Source organism: Maniola jurtina, chromosome 7, assembly GCF_905333055.1.
Source record: "Maniola jurtina chromosome 7, ilManJurt1.1, whole genome shotgun sequence".
In the NCBI taxonomy this organism is placed as follows: Eukaryota; Metazoa; Arthropoda; class Insecta; order Lepidoptera; family Nymphalidae; genus Maniola; species Maniola jurtina.
The window spans coordinates 15,143,877-15,169,678 of record NC_060035.1 but is presented as its reverse complement, the minus strand read 5'-3'; the positions used below and the strand labels follow the sequence as shown (position 1 = coordinate 15,169,678).

The 25,802-nt window shown below is 38.0% G+C and overlaps 1 long non-coding RNA gene across 1 annotated transcript; it reads right to left on the bottom strand.

Moving 5' to 3' along the window:
- Positions 1-325: 325 nt before the first annotated feature.
- On the bottom strand, positions 326-25,237 carry LOC123866805. The gene is made up of 5 exons (XR_006796255.1): positions 25,226-25,237; positions 18,458-18,463; positions 10,245-10,447; positions 3,377-3,382; positions 326-337 (listed from the first exon to the last, which is right to left on the bottom strand). It is a non-coding gene; the product is annotated as an uncharacterized LOC123866805 (long non-coding RNA).
- Between the last annotated feature and the right edge of the window lie 565 nt (positions 25,238-25,802).

Genomic DNA, 25,802 nt, shown 5'->3' with positions numbered 1-25,802 from the left:
ACTACCTTAGTTAAAACGTTTAAATCATTGAATATCAAAAAAACGCAAGATATATCAGGTATGTCAGTGTACGTTTTAAGTTCTGTGATACAGGTTTTGGCCCCGCATCTAACAATATTATTTAATAAATGCGTTGACGAAGGTAGATTTCCGGATTGGATGAAGATTAGTCGTTTAGTACCGTTATTTAAATCCGGTGATTATGAGGATCCGTCATGCTTTAGACCAGTGTCTGTCTTGCCAGTGCTCAGTAAGGTGTTTGAAAAGATTATGCTGAATCAGATGCTTCTATATTTTAACACCAATAATATTCTACACAGCCAACAATTTGGATTCACTAAAGGCAAATCCACTACTGATGCTGGAATTGCTTTAATTAAGCATATATTCGAGGCATGGGAGAGGTCACAAGATGCAATTGGTGTCTTTTGTGATCTCTCCAAAGCATTTGATTGTGTTGATCATCAGATTCTCTTGCGTAAACTCCAGTTCTATGGAATCAAAAATAAAGCCCGTGACCTAGTACAATCATATCTTCTCAATAGATTGCAAAAGGTAGATATAGGTGGTGTCAAATCGGAGGGATCCTTGGTTAAAATGGGGGTTCCACAGGGTTCTATTTTGGGCCCATTTTTGTTCTTGGTGTATGTCAATGATTTACCTCATATGGTTCAGAACATTTCAGATATAGTATTGTTTGCTGATGATACTTCGCTTATTTTTAAAGTAAAAAGACAGCTCACTAACATGGAAGAAGTAAACATTGCTCTGTCCCGGGTCTTGAACTGGTTCACAGCGAACAATCTGCTGTTAAACTCCAAAAAAACTAAATGCATTAAATTTACCCTTCCTAATGTCCGGCAGATAGACACTGACATTTTTTTAGGCCATGATAAGTTAAAGTTAGTGGAAGATACAGTGTTTCTTGGCATAGGTATCGACTGTAAGCTTCAATGGGGAAGTCATATCCGTAAACTATCAAAAAAATTGAGTTCTGCTGCTTATGCTATACGAAAAATTAGACAGCTGACTGATGTGTCCACAGCTAAAATTGTTTATTTTAGTTACTTCCATAGTCTAATGGCATATGGTATCTTGTTGTGGGGCCGAGCTGCCGATATTAAAACCATATTCCTATTACAAAAACGAGCAGTTCGCGCCATTTACAACTTAAGTCCACGTGAATCGCTAAGAGAAATATTTAAAGAGAGCAATATATTGACAGTAGCGAGTCAATATATACAGGGTGGTCAAAAAGTCGTGGATCAAACGAAATAGGGAGATAGAGGAGGTCATTTCTAGCAAAAAAAAATTCTACAGCATGGCCATATTTAAATTGCCCTAAGAGTTATGAATATTTTTGGGTTTTTTAACAAAATACCAGATTCTCTTACAATTAGACTAATTTAAAAAAAATGAGATAAAAAACAATAAAACAAACGATGCTGTGTCATTACTAGATAGTGTATCAGCACTACAAACCTTCTATTGAGGCTCTGGCTACCAAATTACACGAGCAATTAATTTTTTTCCAAAACTTTTAAAGCGTTACCAAAAATTAAATGTCACTTTAAAAGCGCACTGTGAAAAAAAAATGTACTACGGAAAAGTGACCCTGTATCAGAAAAACTTGCTGATTTAATGCTAATTTAAATGAGGTATAACATATTACTCTTTGTTTCGTAATTCTGGTATTATAATCGTTTTTTCATATCAAGGTGCAAATTTCAGTAAATTAGTTTAATTCAAAATAATTTTGAAGACTATCATGCTGCTAGTTAAACTGCTAGTGTTTTGTACGTTGGAATGCTAGAAACATCACTGTGCTTGTCACACTTAAAATTTGTGAAAAGAACAGAAACTCTTCACTACCACCACGTGCCAGAACTACCCAGAACGCCCTCTTTTCTAGGAAACAAAAGGATAAAAAAACTATGCCTCTCTTTCACATCCTTCCTTATTCCAACAATGCAAATAGAAATGATGATTAGTGTGAACGAAAGGCATAGTTTCTTTATCCTTTTGTTTCCTAGAAAAGATGAACTACTTGCAAGACGGGCGTTCTGGGTAGTTCTGGGTGGTTCTGGCACGAGGTGGTAGTGAAGAGTTTCTGTTATTTTCACAAATTTTAAGTGTTACAAGCACAGTGATGTTTCTAGCATTCCAACGTACAAAAAACTAGTAGTTTAACTAGCAGCATGATAATCTTCAAAATTATTTTGAATTAAACTAATCTACTGAAATTTGCACCTTGATATGAAAAAACGATTATAATACCAGAATTACGAAACAAAGAGTAATGTGTTATACCTCATTTAAATTGGCATTAAATCAGCAAGTTTTTCTGATACAGGGTCACTTTTCCGTAGTACATTTTTTTTTCACAGTGCGCTTTTAAAGTGACATTTAATTTTTGGTAACGCTTTAAAAGTTTTGGAAAAAAATTAATTGCTCTTGTAATTTGGTAGCCAGAGCCTCAATAGAAGGTTTGTAGTGCTGATACATTATCTAGTAATGACACAGCATCGTTTGTTTTATTGTTTTTTATCTCATTTTTTTTAAATTAGTCTAATTGTAAGAGAATCTGGTATTTTGTTAAAAAACCCAAAAATATTCATAACTCTTAGGGCAATTTAAATATGGCCATGCTGTAGAATTTTTTTTTGCTAGAAATGACCTCCTCTATCTCCCTATTTCGTTTGATCCACGACTTTTTGACCACCCTGTATATGAAAATATTATGTATGTTCGTAAAAATATAGGAAATCTTAGAACTAATTATGAACGGCATAATATTAACACACGATATAAAAATAAATTGGAAACCCAGAGGTTTCGACTAAAAAAAGTAAGCGAGTCGTTTTTGGGCAGCGGTGTTCGCTATTACAATAAAATTCCGGTCGAAGTTCAAAGTTTACCAGAAGGGAGGTTTAAACGGTACATTAAAAAAAACCTGTGCAAGAAAGGTTATTACAATTTAAACGATTATATATCGGATAAGAACGCTTGGACAGCTCCTCTAACACAATGAAGTACCTAATGTTACATCTCATCATTATTGATAATAATATTGTTAATTATATTATATGTTAATTTTATAGCTATTGACATTGTATTCGTACTGAAATTTATTTACCTAGCTAAAAATTGTACAATTAATTTATACTTTATGTTTTATGATTGAATTATTTTATTTATGACGTTCAAAAAGTGTACATTTGTACCTACTTTGAATAAAACATTTGAATTTGAATTTGAATTTGAAACGTCCTGACGCGATGCCGTGTAGAAACCAAAGGGATATGGTGAAACTTCCATCTTAGACTGCATCATCATTCATCACTTACCACCAAGTTGATTGCTGTCAATGGCCAACTTGTATCTGAGTAAAAAAGATACGCTTATTATTCATTAACCCTTGCGATACTGCTACGGGTCAAAATGACCCTAAACTACATAGACTTTTTCCGCGCTTTGTATAATAGGTCCAAGCCTTAAGTAGGTACCGTCAAAAGTCAACAAGGGCGAACGAAACGGTAAGTTGATTTGGCGTATTCTCAAGGGTAGTTCGCTCTCCGGTATTGTTATCCCGGATAGTTACTGTTTGAGATGATTGGATTGGCGCGGGATGAGTGCAGCATTGTTTGCGCGGTGTTGGCGGAAACGGGTTATCTGTTGACATTGGAGCTGATTCGATGCCTGATAAACGTTTCAATATCCGTTTTAACCTCTTTAGTTTTGGCGCCAAAATCGCGATTACATTGCGCGATAACTGAACGGCTTGAAAGTTTGGTTCAAGTTTGGAAAAAGGTCAAAAATCAAAATATTATATCAAAATCTATTTATTTCTAGCTGATACCTGCGACTTTGTCCGCGTGGATTTAGGTTTCTGAAATCCCCTAGGAACTCTTTGATTTTGCAAGATAAAACGAAGCCTATGTGCCAATCCAGGATATTATCTATGTCCATTCACATCAAGTAGTTTTTGCGTTAAGGAATTACAAACATACACACACGCATACACACAAACTTTCGTCTTTATAATAATAAGTGTAATACGACTTCTAAAGAAAAATGTGTGTAATACCTCTGTATTTTCAGATTCTTCCATCAGTCTTTCAGAGAGTTTCTTCATTCTATCAAATCTTCTAAACGCTTTGATATCTCAGAGTGCTTCAAATTGGAATGTAGGTGTATCTCAGGTGTAGTTAGAATCCTTACATCGTCCAAATGCAATAAAGCCGCCTTTGTAATTGTTATTATTATATAGTTTCTTGTTTTGTCTTGGTTTGTGTCATGTTTTGTGTGCAATAAAGTCTTCTATCTATCTTTCATTCAGAAGGCTATTTTTTTAAACCAAAAAACAATGTGGTCTTTTTCAGATGTGAAAAAGTGTTATTAGCGTACAGGACTACCGAGAATATATTGACAGAAAACCCCATTTTTTTTTTCATTTTTTATAAAAAAATAATACGTAGTAAATACATCGTAATAGTGGGCAATACACAGCGACAGTGGGTCGGCTGGCGCAGCATACACGAACAGCAGTGAGAGGCACCTGTTTAGTATTCCGAGTGAGTGCTGCCCGTATTGATTGCTCACCAGTTGGTGTGGCTCTCCGTAAGGGCGGCCTTTTTCAAAACAATCTACGCTTCTTCCCTCAGTCTGATAGTTCGATGGCACCGCAAAGTGATATGGGCGGAGACAGATCAGGTGCAAGACCGAAAGCATTATAATTGTCCGAGGCTGTATTGCTACTTGCTACCTAGAATGTCTTGTGACAGAAAACCCATTTAAAAAAAAATTATTAAAAAATAAAATAGGGAGTAAATACATCGTAAGAGTGGGCAATACACGGCGACAGTGGGTCGGCCGGCGCAGTGTACACGTACAGCATCTAGTAGTAGAGAGGCACCTGTTTAGTATTCCGAGTGAGTGCTGCGCGTATTGATTGCCGCCAGTCGCCCCATGCGGCCCTCCGTAAGGGCGGCCTTTTTCAAAACAATCTACCCGAATAATGATTTTTTTTCCATCCTCTTCCTTGCATTACTTCCTGTAACTGACTTAAGCATAAGAGATGAAATTAGCGACAGAAAATTTGTCAAGCTTGTAACTGTGTTTAAGAATCTAGGATTCGATTTCTATTAGATAAGTTTAAGAATTGATCATTGCTGTAGGTACAGCAAAATTAGATCCACTGGGAAACTTCAGAATCTACTTTTCCGGCAACCGCCATAGTAGACAAAGTCTAACTATGCTATGATTACCGTTTACAGCGTTAAACCAGGTAAGTATATTAAAGCGATACCTAGCCAGCCTATTAAAAGTTAAAATCTTCGGAAAATCGAAGGTTCGAATCTCACTATTAACTGTCATACCCACCTAGAATCTTAGAACGTAGCCTTAATTGAAGATGAAAAGAGATAAGATAATATTATTGTTTTACTTACACTTTACAGATTAGTAACTAATTTGTAAAAAACTAGCTGCATTCAAGGGCTTTACCTGTAAATTCTAAAAGAGATTTTTATTTATTTTTATCCATAATAGTTTTTGATTTATCGTGCAAAATGTACGGAACCCTCTGTGCACGAGTTTGACTCGCACTTGGTCGGTTTTTTGAGGTAAGTATATAATAGGTAGATATTTTGATCTAGTAATGTAGATAAAAACACTTCCATTAGTACCCAAAGTAAACAACTAACTTGAAAGACAATACCGAAGTCAAGTAACAGTACATTAGCACTAAACTAAGACCGTTTGGTCGTTAACCCTTGAAATGCATCTTCGATCTAAATGACCCCTTACTTACTTATCTGATCGAGATAAGATGTACTCGTTTTGCATATAGATGTGTAGTTTGCCCGGCTAGTTTCATTTATATGATGATACTAGATGATGCCCGCGAGTTCGTCTACGTAGATTTAGGTTTTAAAAACTACGTAAAATTTTTTTTACTACCCGGCATAAAAAATAACCTATGTCACTTTCCACGTCCGTAACTCAATCCATGGAAAAAACTGGCCAAGTGCGAGTCAGACTCGCGCACTGAGGGTTCCATACTGTGGTTTTTTCCGACATTCTGCACGATAAATCAAAAACTATTATGCATAAACAGAAATAAAAATCTGTTGTAGAATATACAGGTAAAGCTCTTCCATACGATACCCCACTTGGTATAGTTATCTTACTTTGAAAATTGAAACAATTTTTAATTTTTTTTCGGTGATTTAACCACAAATTCACGGTTTTCGGATTTATTCCTTTACTTGTGCTATGAAATCTACCTACCTGTCAAATTTCATGATTCTAGGTCAACGGGAAGTACCCCATAGGTTTCTTGACAGACACGACGGACAAACAACAAAGTGATCCTATAAGGTTTTAGTTTTTCCTTTTGAGGTACGGAACCCTAAAAAACACACACAGTTAATTAACCAAGTTTGCAATAAATATAAGAAATTAGATTTCTCCTTTTTTAAAGTTAGCTAAAAAGCAATAATATAATCGCAAGTCACGTTCGTTTAAAAAAAGTGAAAGCATTTTATAAATTTTGCATTTATAAGTCCTCTGAGAGTAGGTACGCGCCGGTAGAGGTTGTCGCAGCGAGCGCGGAGAATGGGGCCCGCGGGACCGCGCGATTAAAAGCTCGTACCATTCCGTTCCGACTGCCGTGACGGGTTCAAACATATTCGTGAAAATTCATATTATTTGGTGTACTCTCTGGCAAAATCCATACTTAATATAATGATTGCGAAAGTGTGTCTGTCTGTCTGCTACTTTTTCACGGCCCAACAGTTTAACCGATTCTGACGAAATTTAGTACACGGTTAGCTTATATCCTGGGGAGCGACACAGGCTACTTTTTATCCCGAAAAATCAAAGAGTTCCCACGGGATTCCCAAAAACCCATCCGCTTAAGCGATCTGTATGAAATTTGGTACTTACCGAGGTAGCTTGCGTCCCTGTAATTGACATAGGCAACTTTTTATCCCGGAAAATGAAATAGCTCCCGCGGGATATTTCAAAACCTAAATCCACGCGGACGAAGTCGCGGGCATCCTCTAGTTCCTATATAAATGCGAAAGTTGTATAGAAGCAGGCGTTACTTTGCGAAAGTCCATGATATAGGTAGAAGGAGCCAAAAGCTTAATTTGCTATCATCCGCTGAAACAGACAAAGTGATGCAACGTGCAGCATGCGATTGCACTACCCGCCCTCCCCCTGCTAAACATGCAGAAAAAGCCTGCCATCAACCGATCACTACCTTGCTTTTAGCAATATCCATTCAGATTTGTCTGTTTCAGTGGAGTATAGCAAATTAACCTTTTGGTTCCTTGTATGAATGCGAAAGTATTTTTATTCCATTACAAGATGAGATCATACCTGGTAATAAGAAATGTTGCAGTCTAAGGTGGAAACGCAGTTAAGACTGCAGTCAAGTACTTTTTTCATAAAAAAAGAGAATCCAAAGTTTTAATTACCTTGTCAAATGTATGTTCATCCAATATTTCCCTCAATCCCGCGAACCGTGAACACTAATGCATAAAATAATCCCAATCAATGGCGGATCCCCAGCAGGGCTCGTCAAAGTTATCTTTTTATCTACAATTAGGATTTCGACACCTCCCGCGTCCCGAGGGTTGCCATCAAAGGCCTCTCATTATGCGACGTTATTGAGTTATCAAGTGCCAGAGGGAGATTAGTTCATACTTCCATACACAAATCCTATCATACAAGCTGACGCCTTTCACTAAAAACAACCACCATTTTGGTTCGCCGCAATATAAACCACCCTTACGGCCAGGGCTGTCACCTATTACAAGGTGATACCCATGACAGTTTTGGGTTTTTTAACAATCCTATGGGAAATCTTTGATTTTCCAGCATAAAAAGATGTCACTCTCCGGGATGCAAGCAGGTTGCTTGCTGTACCAAATGTACCAAATTTTGTCAAAATCGTTTAAGCGGAAAAAGTAAAATAGTAAAATGGTACAGAGATAGCTTACATCCAGAGATATGCACAACTGCACAGGCTGCTTTTTACACCAGAAAATCAAAAAATTCCCACAGGATTTTTAAAACCTAAATCCACGCGGACAAAATTGCAAGCATTATGTGGTTTAAAATAAAATGCTTTATTAAGTCTATATACCTACAATCTACACCTCTCGTAAAGCATCAAAATTCTGCCAAAATAATGTACAATACCTAATCTATTATTGCTAAAATACTTACAGGTGACAACCCTGTTTACTCAAGCACCTTTTATTTACCACGTATCAATGTAAACGAAACCTAGAGCTCATTAACATAGAGTTTAATTTACATATTGCAGGTGAGGGCTAATGGAACTGTGTCCAAGTGCAAATCTGTGTCCCTTACATAAGGAAGTTGTCGTTATTCGATGCAAAGGGACGATTCTGTCCCTTAATTTAAAACGGGCATAATGAGATGCATAATTGGATTATCTCTCTATTTTTTTCTGTTGTTGTTATTTTGACTTTCAGACGGTTTTCGTATTTTGGTGAAGTGCGTCGTTAGGTTCTGTCCCATTAATTGAGGCGTTATCCCGTCTATGTTTAGTGTTTTTTCTGGTTCCGTACAAGACAAGGAATCCTTATAATTTCTTGCAATCCATCTGTGTGTGTGTATTTGTGTGTCACAGTCATTTTAAAAATAAATTATACCTAGCAACTAGACCAGAGTTACCTTTAAAAACCCATTAAGTAGTACTACACAGAGGTTCATCAAAATTTTGATGAAAGAAAAAAACCAATTAGCCCTAGTACCTTAACTTTTCTTCGACATCATCGGAAAGACGTAAAACGATAAATTTCATTAGGTATTTGATAAAGAATTTCTAACTCAAAAAATGCAACATCAGGGTACGTTTCCACTGAATCTGATCTATGCTCTCTCCGCTCATCTCGGCCTGTCAAAACGCACCCTTTCTCTATCAGAACTTTCTCTATTTCACTCCGACATCGACACCTTAAAATGAAGTTATCAAAAAATGAAATCTAAATAGAGTCACACGCATAATATTATATCTATATATAGTCTGTAACCATCTGTCTGTCCGTACATCACGCGCCGAGCGGCGGACAAATTGCGAAATTAAAACTCCCATGGCGATGACTTTAAAATCAGCGGCCATTCAACATTTTAATATGTTTGGGGACGTGACGACACGACAGACACCCACCCTTTTGGATATTATATCTACGTGATAGACACACAAATATCAAACACAGAATATGTAATCACAGTTCACACTATAATATTATAAAGGCGAAAGTTTGTGTGTATGTTTGTTACTCCTTCACACAAAAACTACTAGACGGATTTGGCTGAAATTTGGAATGCAGATATATAATATCCTGGATTAGCGCATAGGCTACTTTTTATCCTGGAAAATCAAAGAGTTCCCACGGGATTTTTAAGAACTTTTATCCACGGGAACGAAGTTGCGGGCATCAGCTAGTCCCAGATACAGGTAAATGTAGAAACCCTGAAGCGAACAGCGATCTCTAAGTAAAATATGTGGTAGATGTGTCACAATTTATTCACTCAGACGACGGGAGTGATAAATAACATAACCCTTTGCGTCTTCCATCACCGGCTTAGCCGTTGCTTCTTCGTGGGGGCCATGGGCGTTAGCCGTAACACGTGCTAATGGAATATTGGTGAAAGAGGTTGTAATGTATATCTAAATATTACTTATAATAATATGTACGTTCAAAGGAAAGCTCAGAGTTACAGCGGGCGATGGAAAGTGCTATGCTTGGAGATTTCTACGGGATCAAATCAGAAATGATGAGATCTGTAGGAGAGCCAGAGAAACCGACATAGCTCAACGGATTAAAAAGCTGAAGGGACGATATACAGGGCACATAGATTGAAAAACAGATAAACTTTGGGTGTGGGGGGGAGGGGGGTCCCCAAAAGGTGCACCGGAAAGTGCAGAGTTGGAAGAAGACGTTTGAAGTTTAAAACTGCTTTTAAAAATGAAAAACCTGTAGATCTAAGTATCAGGCATAGATATCAACGCGGATAAAGTTGCGATCAAAGTCTAGTAATATAGGTACAACCTAAAAAAAGACACGTTGGTTTCAGCGCAGTAAGTCAATACTTACGCATACCTAATCAACTATGTATTTGATAGATTCCCATTTTGAGGACTCAGCTGAAGCCAAGTAGCCATCACTCGCAGAAGCTCGAGACAAAACTAACACAAGTACAGTTCTTGCAATTCACGAAGGCGAATGACTTATGCTAGTGTTTAAGTCGTATTGGTATAAGTAAGGTACACTAAATGTGTGCGTTTGCGAGCGCTTGCTCGCGACTGATTGGTCCAACATGCACGCACACTTACGCAATGCCCATGTATACGATGTAACCACAAGTAAAGTCCACTCGCCTTCGTGAATTGCAAGAACTATAGCTACATTAGCGTCCCGAATCCGTTGGTTCCACGTTTTTTGCTCTGTGTGTTTTATCGCCGTACCAAATCGAGATCTCTGCCATTTATCGATACTAGTGCTGACGATCGCAAGGATTCTCTGGTTACAACTTATTTTTAACCGACTTCCAAAAAGGGGGGCATTCTCAATTTTGTGTGTTTTTCTCCAATGTATGTTCACGATTTCTTTTAGGTTTCTGGACCGATTTCTAAATTTTAAGATTAATATCTATTTTTTAATTGAATCTATACCTACAGCTCAACTTGTACCAGTCCAGCAGGTAGGTATGCATGTTAAAGTTTCGTGACCTAAACCTAGGAAATATTTAAAGGTCTTTTAATAATCAAATCCATCAAAAATACAAAATACCAAAAATAATATTATGTTAGTTGACTCGTTATAACCTCCTACTTAGGAGCCATTAATGTTAGACTAGAATTTGCGTATATTGATATTATATACCTACTGTAGACGTAGAGCACTGATTAGCTAACTAGGAATGTTTGCATAACCAGATGTATGGTATACAATATACATGTTTGGGACTTGCATGCGTGATGGCCTAGTGGTTAAGACATCGGCTTAATATTCGATCCGGAGTTCAATCCCGATAAACCTTTTTTTCAGAGTTTTATTTATAGCTATGTGTTTTATAGTTAGTTCAAAGTAAAGTTCAGAGGAAAACAACATGAGGAAACCTGAGTCCTCCATAATGTTTTTAAACCCCGACCCAAAAAGAGGGGTGTTATACCTAAGTTTGACGTGTGTATCTGTGTATCTGTCTGTGGCATCGTAGCTCCTAAACTAATTAACCGATTTTAATTTAGTTTTTTGTTTGAAAGATGGTTTGATCAAGATTGTTCTTAGCTAATCCAAGAAAATCGGTTCAGCCGTTTGAAAGTTATCAGCTCTTTTCTAGTTACTGTAACCTTCACTTGTCAGGGGTGTTGTAAATTTTTAATTTACACTTGTCAATAGTGTGTGAAGTGAACGAATCTAGCCTTGGCCAGCGCCAGCGTGGTGAATTGGTCGATCCTGATAATAATGATGGGTGTCATGGGTGTATAGGTTTACAAAATATTAATTAATAGGTAAAGCTGTAGAATTGGAACAAAAAGAAGTAGGTAATTATCCGGCGCCTAGACCAAACAAATCACAGTTTCGCAGGAATACATCAAGTTCCGTGTACTGCGGTCGTCCGTCGTACACACGCGATAACATCGTGTAACTGCGACCGCAAAGATTTGCTACCTCGTAACTTACGCACTGCGTAATTATTACTTATATTTTAACCGCGAGAACAAACTAGCGACCTGTCCGTCGACAAAAAGTTACTACATCTCGAGTCAATGAAGAAACTGCGCAGTAATTTGTCTTTCTTTCACTTGCCGAGTCGGACTGGCACAAGAAAGATTCCGTACCATCTAGATATAACCCTTTTTAATTTTCTTGGCAGCTATGTTAAAACATAAAACAAGACTGCTCGCAGTCGTTTTATCGCGAATGAAAATTATGAGTATGGACATTTTCTATCCATTTTTATTGTAATATTTTCAGTAATAACGAAGATAAAATAATTTCATTTCATTTATAAAAATCAGCATCATCACATCAGATTGTAAATGGCCACTGTTAAACATAGGCCTTCCTTAATGGGGCGAAGGGGAGGGGTGAGTGGCAAACTCGGTCCTCGGCTTTTCTCATCTAGCCACTTCCCGCCACCCTCTTTATGCCGTCTGCTGCTGAAGTTACTTCTACGCGGTTTTCTTTGTGCAACTTTCCGGTTTCAACTGTCATTTCCTGCTCCTACAACCTTCTACAACAAGTATGACCACGGCCCATGCCACTACATCTTGCTACACTTATGGATCCAATTTAATACTTTTCGGTGTCGGGACTCTACGGCTACTCTGACCTCAACAGGATTGCAACAAGACAGGAAGTTGTCAAACAGTATGTCTCTAGTATGCCTCAGGCTTATTACTAAGCTGAAAGTAACGGCGTTATTAGGAAACAAAGGAAATTGTAACTATTGTAAAACTAACCGTCGGAACAAAAATACTCGTTATTTAATTAGAGTTGGCGTAAATTATTTGGTGTTACGCCGGATTACCTGCACGCCGATTTACATGCGACCCAGATATTATAGCGTTTCAGAAACCTAGCTACTACTTTGAACAAGATTAAATTCAAAACTGTAATCCTTGTATGGACTTATCTTAATTTTTAGGGTTCTGTGCCCGAATGTTGCCAACAGGGGCCTCCGCTGCCCGCTTGTCTGTCCATCCGTCTATCCGTTCATATGCCCATCTGCCTAGCTGTCTGTCAGCGAGCTGTCTTAAAGTCACGACTAAGGTACTAACTCATCAACACCCAGCCCAAACCCTTGGATCTGGAAAGCTGATATTTTGCAAAAAAGTTCCTCGTATAATACTTATAGACACTAGACAGACAAGGAATAAGGCCTGATTTTTCTAAATTCCCACGGGAAAGGGAAACAAGGGGATTAACATTTTCGCCGAGCGAAGTCGTGGGCGGTTGCTAGTTATCATATACTTAATTACCTAATAAAAAGCTTCCGGAGTAGGCTAAATATATTAGTCGTATGATAAATTAGTGGAACTATGCTAGTAATATTTACTGTAGTTACGTGAGCCGGAGTGGATGTTATCGCGGTATATTATGCTGCATATTTAGCGAGACGTTATGAAATGTCGTATTACAACGGTTTTCTGTATTTTTCGCCTGAAACCTTGGCCCCAATGTCGGACGATTTGTTTGCGATACGAACGCTTTATACATTAATTACTCAATCTTTGAGCTTAATTGTTACTGTCCAAACATTTCAGTGAAAGTTGTCGGCTATCTTGTATTTTAAAATGGCTATTTTGGTATTCAGTATCTTCTAAAAACCTCACAAGATAAAGTTGAAAACTAAAACCCGACTGCGATCGTCTTAATAAACGCTGAAATATTATAGTAAAATTGTTATTCTGTCGCTTGGTATATTTTAATGTTGTACCTAGTACATTTATATTTTTATGAACTCAGAATTTTCTCTTCTTTCATTTGACGGGGCACTCGACACAACCTGGAAGTGAAGTCGAAACCTCGACCATAACATATAAACACAACACTAAAAATAATATAGTTGTCGAAGCAGTAATTAGTGGAACGGAGTAAATAATATTTATTGTACTGTAGATCTTATCGCTGACCCGTGCATATTTAGTGGACCACTGACCTCTACTAATACAATACACTGGACTTGCGATTGCCGACTGTTTTTAAAGCAACTTGATTATCGCCATTTTGTCGGCGATGGCAGCAGTGAGCGTCATTGTGAGCGTACTCGGAAGAAGACCATTTGAAGAGTGCAAGGGAAAAACAGAATTTTTAGTAATCCCTAGTAAAAATTTTCAGTTACAGCTGCTAATGTAAATGAATAAACTAGTTTTAGTTCTTTCTTTCTCTTTCTTCTTCTTTCTAAATAAAATTTATAAACTTAGAAATTAGAAATCAGTAATAAGAACTTATGTTTAGACTATAGAGACGATAAGTAGAATAATAGTCCAACATAATACACACAGGCAACGTCCAAACTTAGTACGACAAACAAACAACCCTTTTGCACTAAGGATCTACCCAGTTTTCTGACCAATTATATTTTATGAATTTTTCAAAACCACGGGGTTTCGGAAAATTCATAAAACGAGAAACTACGACTTGCTTTTACGTTTTCTGGTAAATGCCGCACAAAAATACAAAAAAAAATCTGCTGTTACCATTTTTATCTTATTCTTGGATTATATTTGACATACCATCTTTTGTCCCTGTACCCTACATTCTGTACGCTACAAATCGTCACAAAAATATCTGTCATTGTACGTATGGCACACCTTTTCCAGCGTACCTACTTGTTTGTCCATTTCAGTGTAGTAGACATTAAGAAATGTCATAGTAGCTGTACACGTTTTAGTTATTTTTCACTCGAATACCGGACCTTGGTTGCGAAATGATTTGTGGCTGATATAATCTGGGGGTTAATTACTTAATAGAGAAAGGTTAATTTTTGACTGTACATACATTACAATCTCGGAAAATATCCGTAAATCAACATGAGTTTTGACACATTTTTAACCGATTCCCAAAAAGCTGGAGGTTTTTTAGGGTTACCTCAAAAGGAAAACGAAACCCTTATAGGATCATTTCACTCTCTGTCTGTTTGTCTATCCGACGGGGTCTTATCAGACAGTCAAGACCCGTCAAGGAAATGAAATCCGTAAAAAATTTTGAGTAGGTGCTTCCTGTTGATTTAGAATCATGAAAGGCAGATAGTGATACATATATCAGGTAGGTATAGCACAAATAAAGGAAAATATTTGAAACCCGTGAATTGGTGTGTCTCTCAAAACGTTCCGTACCATTATACAAGAAATACTATTTTTTAATTTTTTAATTTTCATGGTGACCATTTTGAATTTTTTATTATTTATTGCAAGAGGCACAATCACAGAATGCCCGAAATAGGTAGAGCCCGCTGACAGACAGACTGACGTATGGACGAAAGGACAGCGGAGGCTTCGTAGGTTGTAGGGTTCCGTTGGCACTCTTTGGCTACGGAACCCTGAAAAAGGAGAAATTGAGTACATAACTCACCTACCTTCAAGTCAAGAATGAATAGGCATCTTCTAGGCAAGCGCGCTCCATCTTAGGCTACATCATCACTTGCTAGCAGGTCTGATTGCAGCCAAATTTTAAAAAATCTACTTGTAATAATATTAACGTAAGTATGCAACGAGCCTCAGGTCAAATATTCATACTATATTTTTTCAAAAATTCTAATTCAAAAAACTAATCGCCCGCGAGTACAAGAGTTACACAGTCGGCGCCATAATTCAGGAAACAAATCTCCAAAAAGCGCAGTTTTATTTTCTGTTATCACACGTGTCCAGCAAAAAACGCGGGAAAACACGGATCCAGCTCATGTTAATATTTGAGGCGTTTTTATTTGAAATTTCCATTTACACGCCAACCCCCCAACCCCCCCAACCCCCCCACACGGCCTCCCGTCTCATACATATTCATGGGATGCACCCTCATACTTTCTCTCCAGTTCATATTGCATGATGCTGTGAATCTAACAGAGTCGATAACTGCTGTGATTTATGTCGTACTTTGTGTTATTGCCTATTTATTTGTATTTCTTTTTATTGAGTGGCATTTCGGAAGTTGAGGGTCTACGTTGTAGAGACAACCTGTAAAAAACCGGCCAAGTGCGAGTCAGACTCGCGCACCGAGGGTTCCGTACTTGGGTATTTTTCCTACATGCACGATAAATTAAAAACTGTTAAGTATGCACAAAAATAGTTTTAGAATTCACAGGTAAAGCCCTTCCATAGTATACTTACCCCACTTGGTATAGTTATCTTACTTTGAAAATAGAAAAAACTAATAAATTTTTTGATGAACACATTTTAATTTTTTTTTTTTGTAATGTAACCACAAATTCACGATTTTCGCATTTTTTCCTATTCCTACTTGTGCTATAAAACCTACCTACCAGTCAAATTTCATGATTCTAGGTCAACGGGATAGTACCCTATAGGTTTTCTTGACAGACACGACAGACGGGCAGACAGATAGACAAACAACGAAGTGATCTTATAAGAGTTCCTTTTTTTCTTTTGAGGTACGGTACCCTAAAAACTATGTCCTGTTGATCAGTTAGTTTTCTCTTATATTCGAAAATCTGACTAACAAAATTTGAGTGTAACAAACCCCTTATTACAGCAGGTAGTGGCGGAAGTGCGTCATGCGGTTGTGACGTCACGGCGGCCACCGGAAGCGGGCCGGCGCCGGAACCGGACGTCATTGCCTGACATCTTAGCCGAGGTAAATGACCTGTGTTCAGATTTCAGTTTGACCGATGTGGTAGATTACATGATAAAAGTTAAAGCCGTTGATTTATTCGTTTTTCAAAACTATAGCTCTTTTTACACGACTATAAAAAAAATCAGGGTTTTTGTATGTATGTACCTATGTGAGTTTTTGTTTTTCACCATAACTCTAAATGCCTGAACAGATGTACATAATAATACATGGGGTATCGTTAGAATCCTTAAATCATCCCAAGTGACAATAGCTGTAATTGAAAAAATAAGGCGGCTGTGTGGTGCCATTTCCAAATGTGAAAAAAAACTTCAATTTTATTAGTTATAGGCTCTCTTTCAGAGTCGCTTTTTCGTTTCATTCAGTTTAAAAACACGTTCTAAAGAAGCTTTCAGCGCAAAACAAATAAAATGAAGTATAGTTTTTACAAACCTAGCAAGAAAATTTTATTTCAGTTAGGTACCATTCAATAAACAGACAAAATGAACTCGTAACTTTCCCATTTTCCGTATAAAATGAAATATAACCGAATACAAAAGTATCGTCTACCCTCTAACGCGATATTAAGAATTATTACAGCTTATCTTAGTTCGAGTCGACAACTCACCGGCGATTCGCTCCGTGATATCTACCGAATTATTTCTACAAACTTTACCTAACGAACACCCTCGATCAAACATAGAGCCTGCATACAATCAAATTCCAACTCTATTTTGTTAATTTTAAGGTTGAAAGTTGGTTTGGCAAAGTTGACAAGACGCGTGATTAGCGAAAATCTGGATGCCGGGAATCATCCGAATCGAAAGGGACAGGTGACATGATATTATGCAAATGTATTGGATACAAAAGAGACAACACGAAAGTCGGCGGTTCAATTTTGTAGGAAAATTTATACTCGGATGAAACGATTTATTACAAAAGCGTTGAGTACTTGAAATTAATTACGGCAAGTTTTGGTTTAATTCTGCCCCATTGTGGTGAGACGTGGTAGTCGGTTGTCGTCGGATAGGTTTTTATAGCGACTGTGGGGGAAGGGGAGTTTGAGACATACCTAAGTACTTATTTATGATCAAAGATTTGCCTAATATTTTCAGCTAAAAACTCGAATGATTTACATCGAAAATTCGTTCCTTATTTGTTGGGACCTATTGAATGATGCCCACATCGTTCGCGTGGAGTTTGGTTTTTAAAATTTCGTGAGAAATCTTTAATTTTCCGGGATAGAAAGTAGTCTAAATCCTTCTTCGTAGCTACTCCTACTGTTCAATTACAGGGGAAAAACATTGAATACTGCACAGGTTTAGAAACAAGTGAATTAAATTAAAAGTGAAAACCTCTCATCATTCATCATCAGGTTGTGCTGAATAACCGATACCTCGTTTGGAAAGGAAAAGGCCATTTACCACTTCAAAGTGTTTTCCACTCAGCACTCTTCAGTGGATCCGCGTCCCAGGTCCCGCGGGACGTCCTCTCATTTACTTATCCATCGACAACCCAAGGGCGTACCCGGGAGGCACGCCTTGTGTAATCGATTTCCTTTGTATAGTACCTAGGTACTTTACTTAGGTATATCGTGTATTAACTTGATTGACTGAAGTGGTGGAATCCCTTGGTTCAATCAAAGTAAAAGTTTATTGGCGTAAAGAGGAACTTTACCTAATCCCTGTGGTCTATCATCATCATTATTGTCAGCCGATAAACGTCCACGGCTGGGCATGGTCTCTTTAAGGGATTTCCACGATCTTGCGCTGGCTGAAACCAGTGGTTCCCTGCGACTCTTTAGGTGTCGTTTGTTGGGGGGGGGGGGGGGGGGGGGGGGGGGTTCTTCAAATGCTGCCCTTTTTGGTATGAGGTCACCATTCCAGCGCCTTGGGACCCCAAAGTCTATCGGTTTTTGCAACTCTATGCCCTACCCATTGCCACTTCGCAACCCGTTAAGCTATGTCGATTACTCTGGTTCTCCTACGAATCTCCTCATGTCTAATTTGATCACGTAGAGAAACTCCAAGTATAGCTCTCTCCATTGTCCGCTGAGTGACTGAGCTTTGTCCATGTCTGGATCCATATGTAAATACTGGCAACATGCACTGTTCGAAGACTTTGATCTTTAAGCACTGAGGAATTTCGGATGAGAAGACAGGTCGCCTGAAAATCCTCCGGCAAACCAATGAGTTCTCACGGGATTTTTGAAAACCTAAACAAGACGAAGTCGCGGACGTGTAGTCAAAAATAGGCATAAATAAAATAGGTTGAATTCGCTGAGTGATGAAGAACGTGCCTCCTCTATCCAGCAATCTTTTTACATACAAGCCTCCTCGAATCAGACATTTTGCAGATACTAAAAGATATTTAGTCCCCCTGCCCCCCCTAATGGGACACTATTTTAAAGGGTTGTTTACACCCGAGACTCCGAAGCGATCCCTTTAAGCCTATCGCGAAGGACAGACATTTTGTAAGACGTTTTGGTTGTTCATTTGTTATTGCTACATTTTCGAAGCTTAGTTTTATAGGCATTTAAGTAACAATCTTTGCCAAAGTCAGTTAATTCATTCTATTCACCTACAAGAAAAGTCATATTTTAAAATATAAATAAATACGACCAATTGACATCAAGACCAAAACCAGTAAGTAAACAAGGTGTAACCAGAATGCTAGCAAAAACTTAGGGTTATTACTACTTAATCAGTAATCACAGAATAAATTCTGAGTTATTAATGTACGCTTTATAGATCATAGTATAAGCACAAGAGTCAACATAGCTCTCTTTTCAAGAGTAATGCGCATAGAAATCCACTGTTTGGCAACGGTCGTATGATACACATGATATTGACTCCTATTTGTTTGTAACAAGGTGCAAAATGCAAGTGCATTGTTTAGGGCTCTTACGATTCAATGATTCGGAATACGACAATTAGCGAAGATCTGCATGCGCATTATTAATTTGGTTGTACTGTAAGTATATTTTTGTTCCGTTTGGCGTGGAGACCCTGCAGCCATGGAGTGTAAGTGGTAAAGACGAGAAATCTCACCGCGATCAATAGCCTCAACTGGGACTGAACGGCTGACTCATTTTTTGTGCAAAGGATCAGTCTGGCTGTCCAGTGCACATATACACCCAGTATGATTTTCGAAAAAACATAGTTGTCAATGTAAACTTTATAGTGGGATTAATGTGTGATTTCAGTACATGATACAATTCATCACATAACAAAACTAGATCAAGCCCGTCCAATAAACAAACAGACCCACGAAAAACATCCTTAAACCCCTCAAGTTCAAACGGCCCCCCTAAAATATTCCATTTGACGCCTAGCTCTTTGATCTGGTCCGAGAGACTTGCAGCCAATCACAGGCGGGGCAAGTTTGATTGCTTGAGGGACTCTTAATTACCCGATGACCTTCTGCTGAGGCGCAAGGGACCCTTAACACGCCGCTGAGCCAATTTGCCCGGATATGGGACGCGTTGGGATATTTGCCCTGTTTATTTGAGTATGGATGGGATGTAGACCAATCCTATATAACTTTAGTACATAATTATTAGGTTACTGAGCAATTTGAGTGACCCAACTTGAATCCACACTACTTAATAATTAGAACGGTGATAGATTGCCAATTGGTTAAGACTAAGCCTCATAATCGGGGGGTCGGGAGTTCGATCTCGTGCATGCATCTCTAACTTTTCGAAATTACGTACATTTAATAATGTAATAAAATATCACGGAAACCTGCATGCCTGAGAGTTATCCAAAATGTTCTCAAAAGTGTGTGAAGTCTGCCAATCCACACTTGGCTAGCGTGATGGATTATGACCAAATTCTTCTCTCACTACTAAAGAACTTATGTGCTTTGCAACTCACTCTGCAATAGTGCATTACATCTCCTAAGGATGCTCGGGTATCGGAGTGAAACGTAGGTAAATACGTTGAGTGTGTTATTATGATTAAGTAGTGTGTGTTAGTGGTACACACAGCATTCTTGATTTTCCTGTTTCTTTAGTGCGAGGGCGGGTGATGCATATATCGCATGCTGAACATTGTACCATACTTTCTCTATTTTAGCGAATTAAGCTCGTGGTTTCTTGAAGTAATAGTACCTAACCTAGTAAGCTTATGGTCCTCATATCACATCAAAATTGATTAAAGGATGGCCCGTGAAAAGACAACAGACAAACACACATTCGCATTTAAATTATTAGTATAGTTTCTAAGTCGTTAACTGTGTAGTAAATTCCCCACGGCAAATAAAAGGCAACATACCAACCGCGATCGTAAGACAAATGCGTCAAACAAAAAGCCGTAATGGGCCGCAATGAAAATACTTGAAAACTATAAGCCGTGTGGCCGTTTCCCACAATAAGCCGCAACAATGGGCTCGCATTAACGCAACAGCTGGTCGAGGAAAAATTCCACAGCTTTTCCAGCTATGCGTCGCAGAACGCGCACGCTTGTTGCGTTAGGGTCTCTTCACAATACTGTGGCTGATTGAAACCAACAAACAAACACACTTTCACACATATTTTTTTAACTGAAAATGTTACAATACAACTTAAAGATTGCATTATCTAACTACTGTACCTACACTCGTGCCTGTGTGGAATGGTGCCAAGAATATGGCTGCATTTCCACGCTGACTGACAGGCATCTCCTATGAAACATCTAGCCCTTCTGTCACCAGATGAGAATCGCGATGAAATGTTTCGTAATTTTTTGAGCACTAAGACTCCATGGCCCTAGCGTCGCCATGGCAAACGGAACAAAAATGTAACTCTCGATAAGACTGGCATATTTGCACCGCTTAACGATTTCAGCCATTTCTGCTGCGGCTCCCGTTCTTGATGTTGTGTCCCTGATATGACATTGGGCCAATGTGTCAACGCACGTTGCGCCCCACATCAGGGGTCCGTCCCCGTTCTCAGGGCACTAACGTCTTTTCACATTTGTAATATTGGTGGATAGTGATATTTTGAAAGTTTAATTTAAGAGGAACAATAATAGGTATGTGCAACATACTCTACAACATAAACAGGCTATAACAACATATTAATACCTGGCTGAGTTTGTTGTGGGCCTCTTGTTAGACTTGGGCGCGTTTGGAACCCTCGTAGCTTTAGTTTTAAGTTTACGTAATTATATACTTATACCTATACTTATACCACTATATCATCTTTCAAATCTAACAAATCGGACAAGTAAAAGCTATTTTGAATAAATGGTTTTGACTTTTGACTTTATGTAAATAAAATAAAATAAAATAATCAAAACTTTAGATTAGAAAAAGTCTGGTATACTTTGAAATAGAGTTTGTTCAAAGACATTGAACGATATCGTGTAGGAATCCACATGCCAATAATAATATAAACAAGTATACAAAATAGGCTATTAAACACTCAATTAAACCAGACTGGGAACAGCAATTAAGAATAATATCCACCGATACGCAAATGAAGGGTGTCGATACGCTATCAGGTAGTGCCGACGTACAGATGGACAGCTGATGTGAAGATCAATTCTGTACTACCACTGGCAAGACGACATCTGAACCACCAGCATTGGAAAACCTACCTTAATTTGAAGTTGATAAATTCCAATTTTCAGTAAGCAGCGTCCCAGTGGAAAGGATATCGTTTATTTTGTATACGACTCAATAAATTCCTAACTCGGGAGCAATGTTGGGCGCATTAAAAAATCTGCAGACATTGTCCCGTGGTCTGCTTTAGATTGTTTTTTTTTCTGCTATCCGCATGTCATACGAAATGAAGCCTGTTATAGCGAATGGGTGAGTCATCTTCTTTGCCTTTAAAGTTAACCTATAAGGGAATATAGGAGTTTGGTTTTCTTTTTCGTATCCCATGAATTGACAAAGCATTTCACAAATCAATATTTCTTACATTTTCATGTCAGTTTGCTTAAAATGTAAACTTCAGCATCAATCACGACTATTATTAATTATATTAATTCATGAATATCGGAAATTCAGAGAGATGACATTATCTTTTTAGTCAGGCCATCAATATATCTTTCAACAAATGAACGTTTGAGAAAACATAGTTCATCAAAAATTGTTCAAAATTCGTCATTAAGTTCAATTCAGCCTTTCCAAACGCTATTGTTTGTTACCTACAATCATCATCATTATTAACATCAACCCTTACTACTAATACAGGTCTCCTCGTAGAATTCGTTCTCCTTCTCTTTCAACGGTGTTCGAACCTGTGCATGCTCTTAAAACTTTATAAAGTTATGTGGGTTTTTATGCAATTAAATATCACTTGCTTTAACAGTGAACATTACGAGGAAATTCGCTTGCCTGAATGTTCTCCATAATGTTCTCAAAGATGTACGAAACCCCTCTGCACTTGGCCCGAGTGGTAGATGGTCAAACCCTTCTCATTCTAAGAGGAGACCTCGATGCGTCATTGAATTCAATTCAGCATTTCCAAAAGTTATTGATGTTTACAGTACTTATGCAGTATTTAAAATCCCCCCCGCTTCCAAGCTACAAAGTGTTATTTAACCACAAATAAATCAGTCCCCAACACGCACCAACAGCGCCCGTAAAACCCCGAAACGATCTAATTAACGGAATATAATTGGAATTCCCGAGATTACACTACATCTCCCGCTAAAAGCAACTCGGTGTCCGCTTGGGGGGCGCCATTGCTGAGCTGTGATTAACGCTGCGCCCGCGCATGTTTCCCTTAATTAGCCGGACGACACGCCGCATTCACACTCCAACACGCCTAAAAAGGAGATCTCAGTTAGCCTTAAGTAGACTGTGTTACGCGATTGTTCGTTTTGTCCGAGATCTCGCGGAGATTGTCCTATTTGGGGACCTGTACACGAATTTGTAAGATATACTCTCTCCATATCTGCTCAGATCATTTTTCAAGATATCTTCAACTAGCTTTTGCTTGTGACTTCGTTCGCATGAGTTTCGTCTGTACTAAACTTTTTAAAACTGCTCGAATAGATGAAGCTTATGCATTAAGAAAATCCAAGAAATTTTTAGGAAGAAACAAACAGACATACAGACAAAGAAGTGATTGTATAGGGTGTCCCTTTTTGAAGCTAAAAAAAGAAGTGTTTAGTATTACTGTGACTGAAAGAAAACGAAAATGATGATATAAAGAAGATACTAACTGTAGTCAAATTAAATAACAAGTAAATTATTTTTTGTTGATATGTGGCAAATATTGATCAATACAAATACAGATACAAACTAGATAAGAAGATTATAGTTAATAATGAAAAAGGTAGTAAACAAAACAAGTTAAAAAAACAAGTTAAATGAATTGCTGATCAATTTATGCTAAGCTGGGCCCAGTCTAGTGATACGTAGCTTGGATTAAGTATTTTTTTAAGTAATGAGTACGACTGGTACTGAAGGAAAAGGCTTTTTTGCTGATTTCCTGTCCATGTCACTGGATCTGACTATTGATTGACGACATAGATATACAGTTGCAAAAAAACAAACAACGTTTTGTTTATCTAATGGGACGATATCTAGTATTTGTAACAAGGGCTTTTTTTTTGTGTTATCGTGAGATAGTGATAATAAAGTGTGTTGTTTGTTGGTCAATTGATTTGTTGGTTTTCTTTCAATCACTTCGCAACGGAGCAACGAATTGACCATTGATTTTGAAAATTGACGTTATTTCTTGATGAGAATAGTTGAAGACCCGGAAAATGACATAGGCTATTTCTTATACTGGAAAATTAAAGAGGTCTCGGGTATCAGCTGGTTCGCATCGCAGTAAAAATTTTGACTTTTGAGTTTATTATAGTAGTATCGAGTTTTTGTAACAAGGATAACGTTACATAACACGCATAGGACAGACCGGGTTCCGCACAAAAACTTGACACTGCGCATTATGAAAAACAAAAAGGCCCGCAAATACACAATACCGGAGAGTTGTGAGCAGTATTACTTCATTCCGCACACAGCCCGGCGAGGCTGCGACAATGTGAACAAAAACGCAGCCAGCCAGATACACGAGGAGCTGGTGGTGGTTCAAATCATATAACGACCTTCTATAAAACTTGGTCTCCATCTGGATATCAATGCTTTTATCCGCGAAGCTTACAATCCCTCACTTCCTTGATATAGAACTTGGCTTATTTTTTACATTTATGTTTTCGATGGGATTACTTCATTACGCACACAGCTCCAGTGTGGCTACGACAACGTAAATAAAAACGCAGCCAGCCAGCTATCCAAAGAGCTGGTGGTGATTTGAGGATCTATCAGTATGTCAGGATTCATCTCAACCCATCGCCGCTCTATTACTCAACACGGATCTACTATCAAAATGAGAAGACTAAGCCGCTGCTCAAATCCAGATTGGCAGACTTCACACACCTTAAAACATCGAGAACTCTTAGGTTTCCTCACGATATTTTCCTCCGAAAGTAAATTGTATATTGCTTACAAAGGAAATGACTCCAAAATGTTAGTTGTGTCCATATCGAATCCTAGACTCCCTGAATAGGAGACCGAAATCTTATTTATCTTTTCCAGGGTTATCCAGCACTTGACTTTAATTTCATTCAACAGCAGGGCTATTCACGGTTGTCTCAGGGTTATTTCCCATCTTTTTTAGCCTATCACAATAATTAGGAATCCGAAGTGAGATTGATGTCCTTCCATCGGGTCTCGTTTTTAGCCGTAATAAAATTTGAGTGGTCTCTATTCTGCAACCACATCCACAATCAGTTTATTCGGGGCGGGTGATATGTCCAGTCCAAACTCCAAAATAATATTATGCATTGAAGGCCACCATTTGGAGGAAAGTGGTGTTTTGTCTAAACTGTACATATAATTACTGTACATATGAGAAATATCGTTTATGCATTGTTTACGATGAGTACCTAAGTAAAAATTGATGATAATACCCAACTTCCAGCTCTCGGATTGCAGCAATGCGAACGGTAGCGAAATAATAAGATCGCACAACAAAATAAAGAAGTGCTCGAAACAAAAGGAAGGCAAGGCTAGTGAAATAAGGCGAAAAGGTTTAAGGAGTGACGCGGTGGGCCCGCGCTCATTGTCTTCCCACCACACTGAACAAGAAGCGATGGATGAGCTATTATATTATAGAAAATGAGAAATATTGATGTTAATTCTTGTTTAATATCTTTTTTTTTATATTTCTTGGCTATCTGCAATCAGTCATTTATGTGGACTATAATCAGATTATATGAGTGCGTTAAGGGTTAGTTATTATTAATATCTGAAACGACAAAAATATTGCAGGTCTAAAAATAAGGCTCCCCCGCAGAAAACGTTGTAAGAAAAGAATAGAACTATATTCGCAGGTACAACAACAAGTAACAGATTTTGCAAAACTGATAAGTTGTAAGGTAAAGAATACAAACGATAAATCATGTAAAAAAAGCTTGACAAGACTCTTTATATTTCGTTTCCTCAAAGAGTGTCTTTTACCAT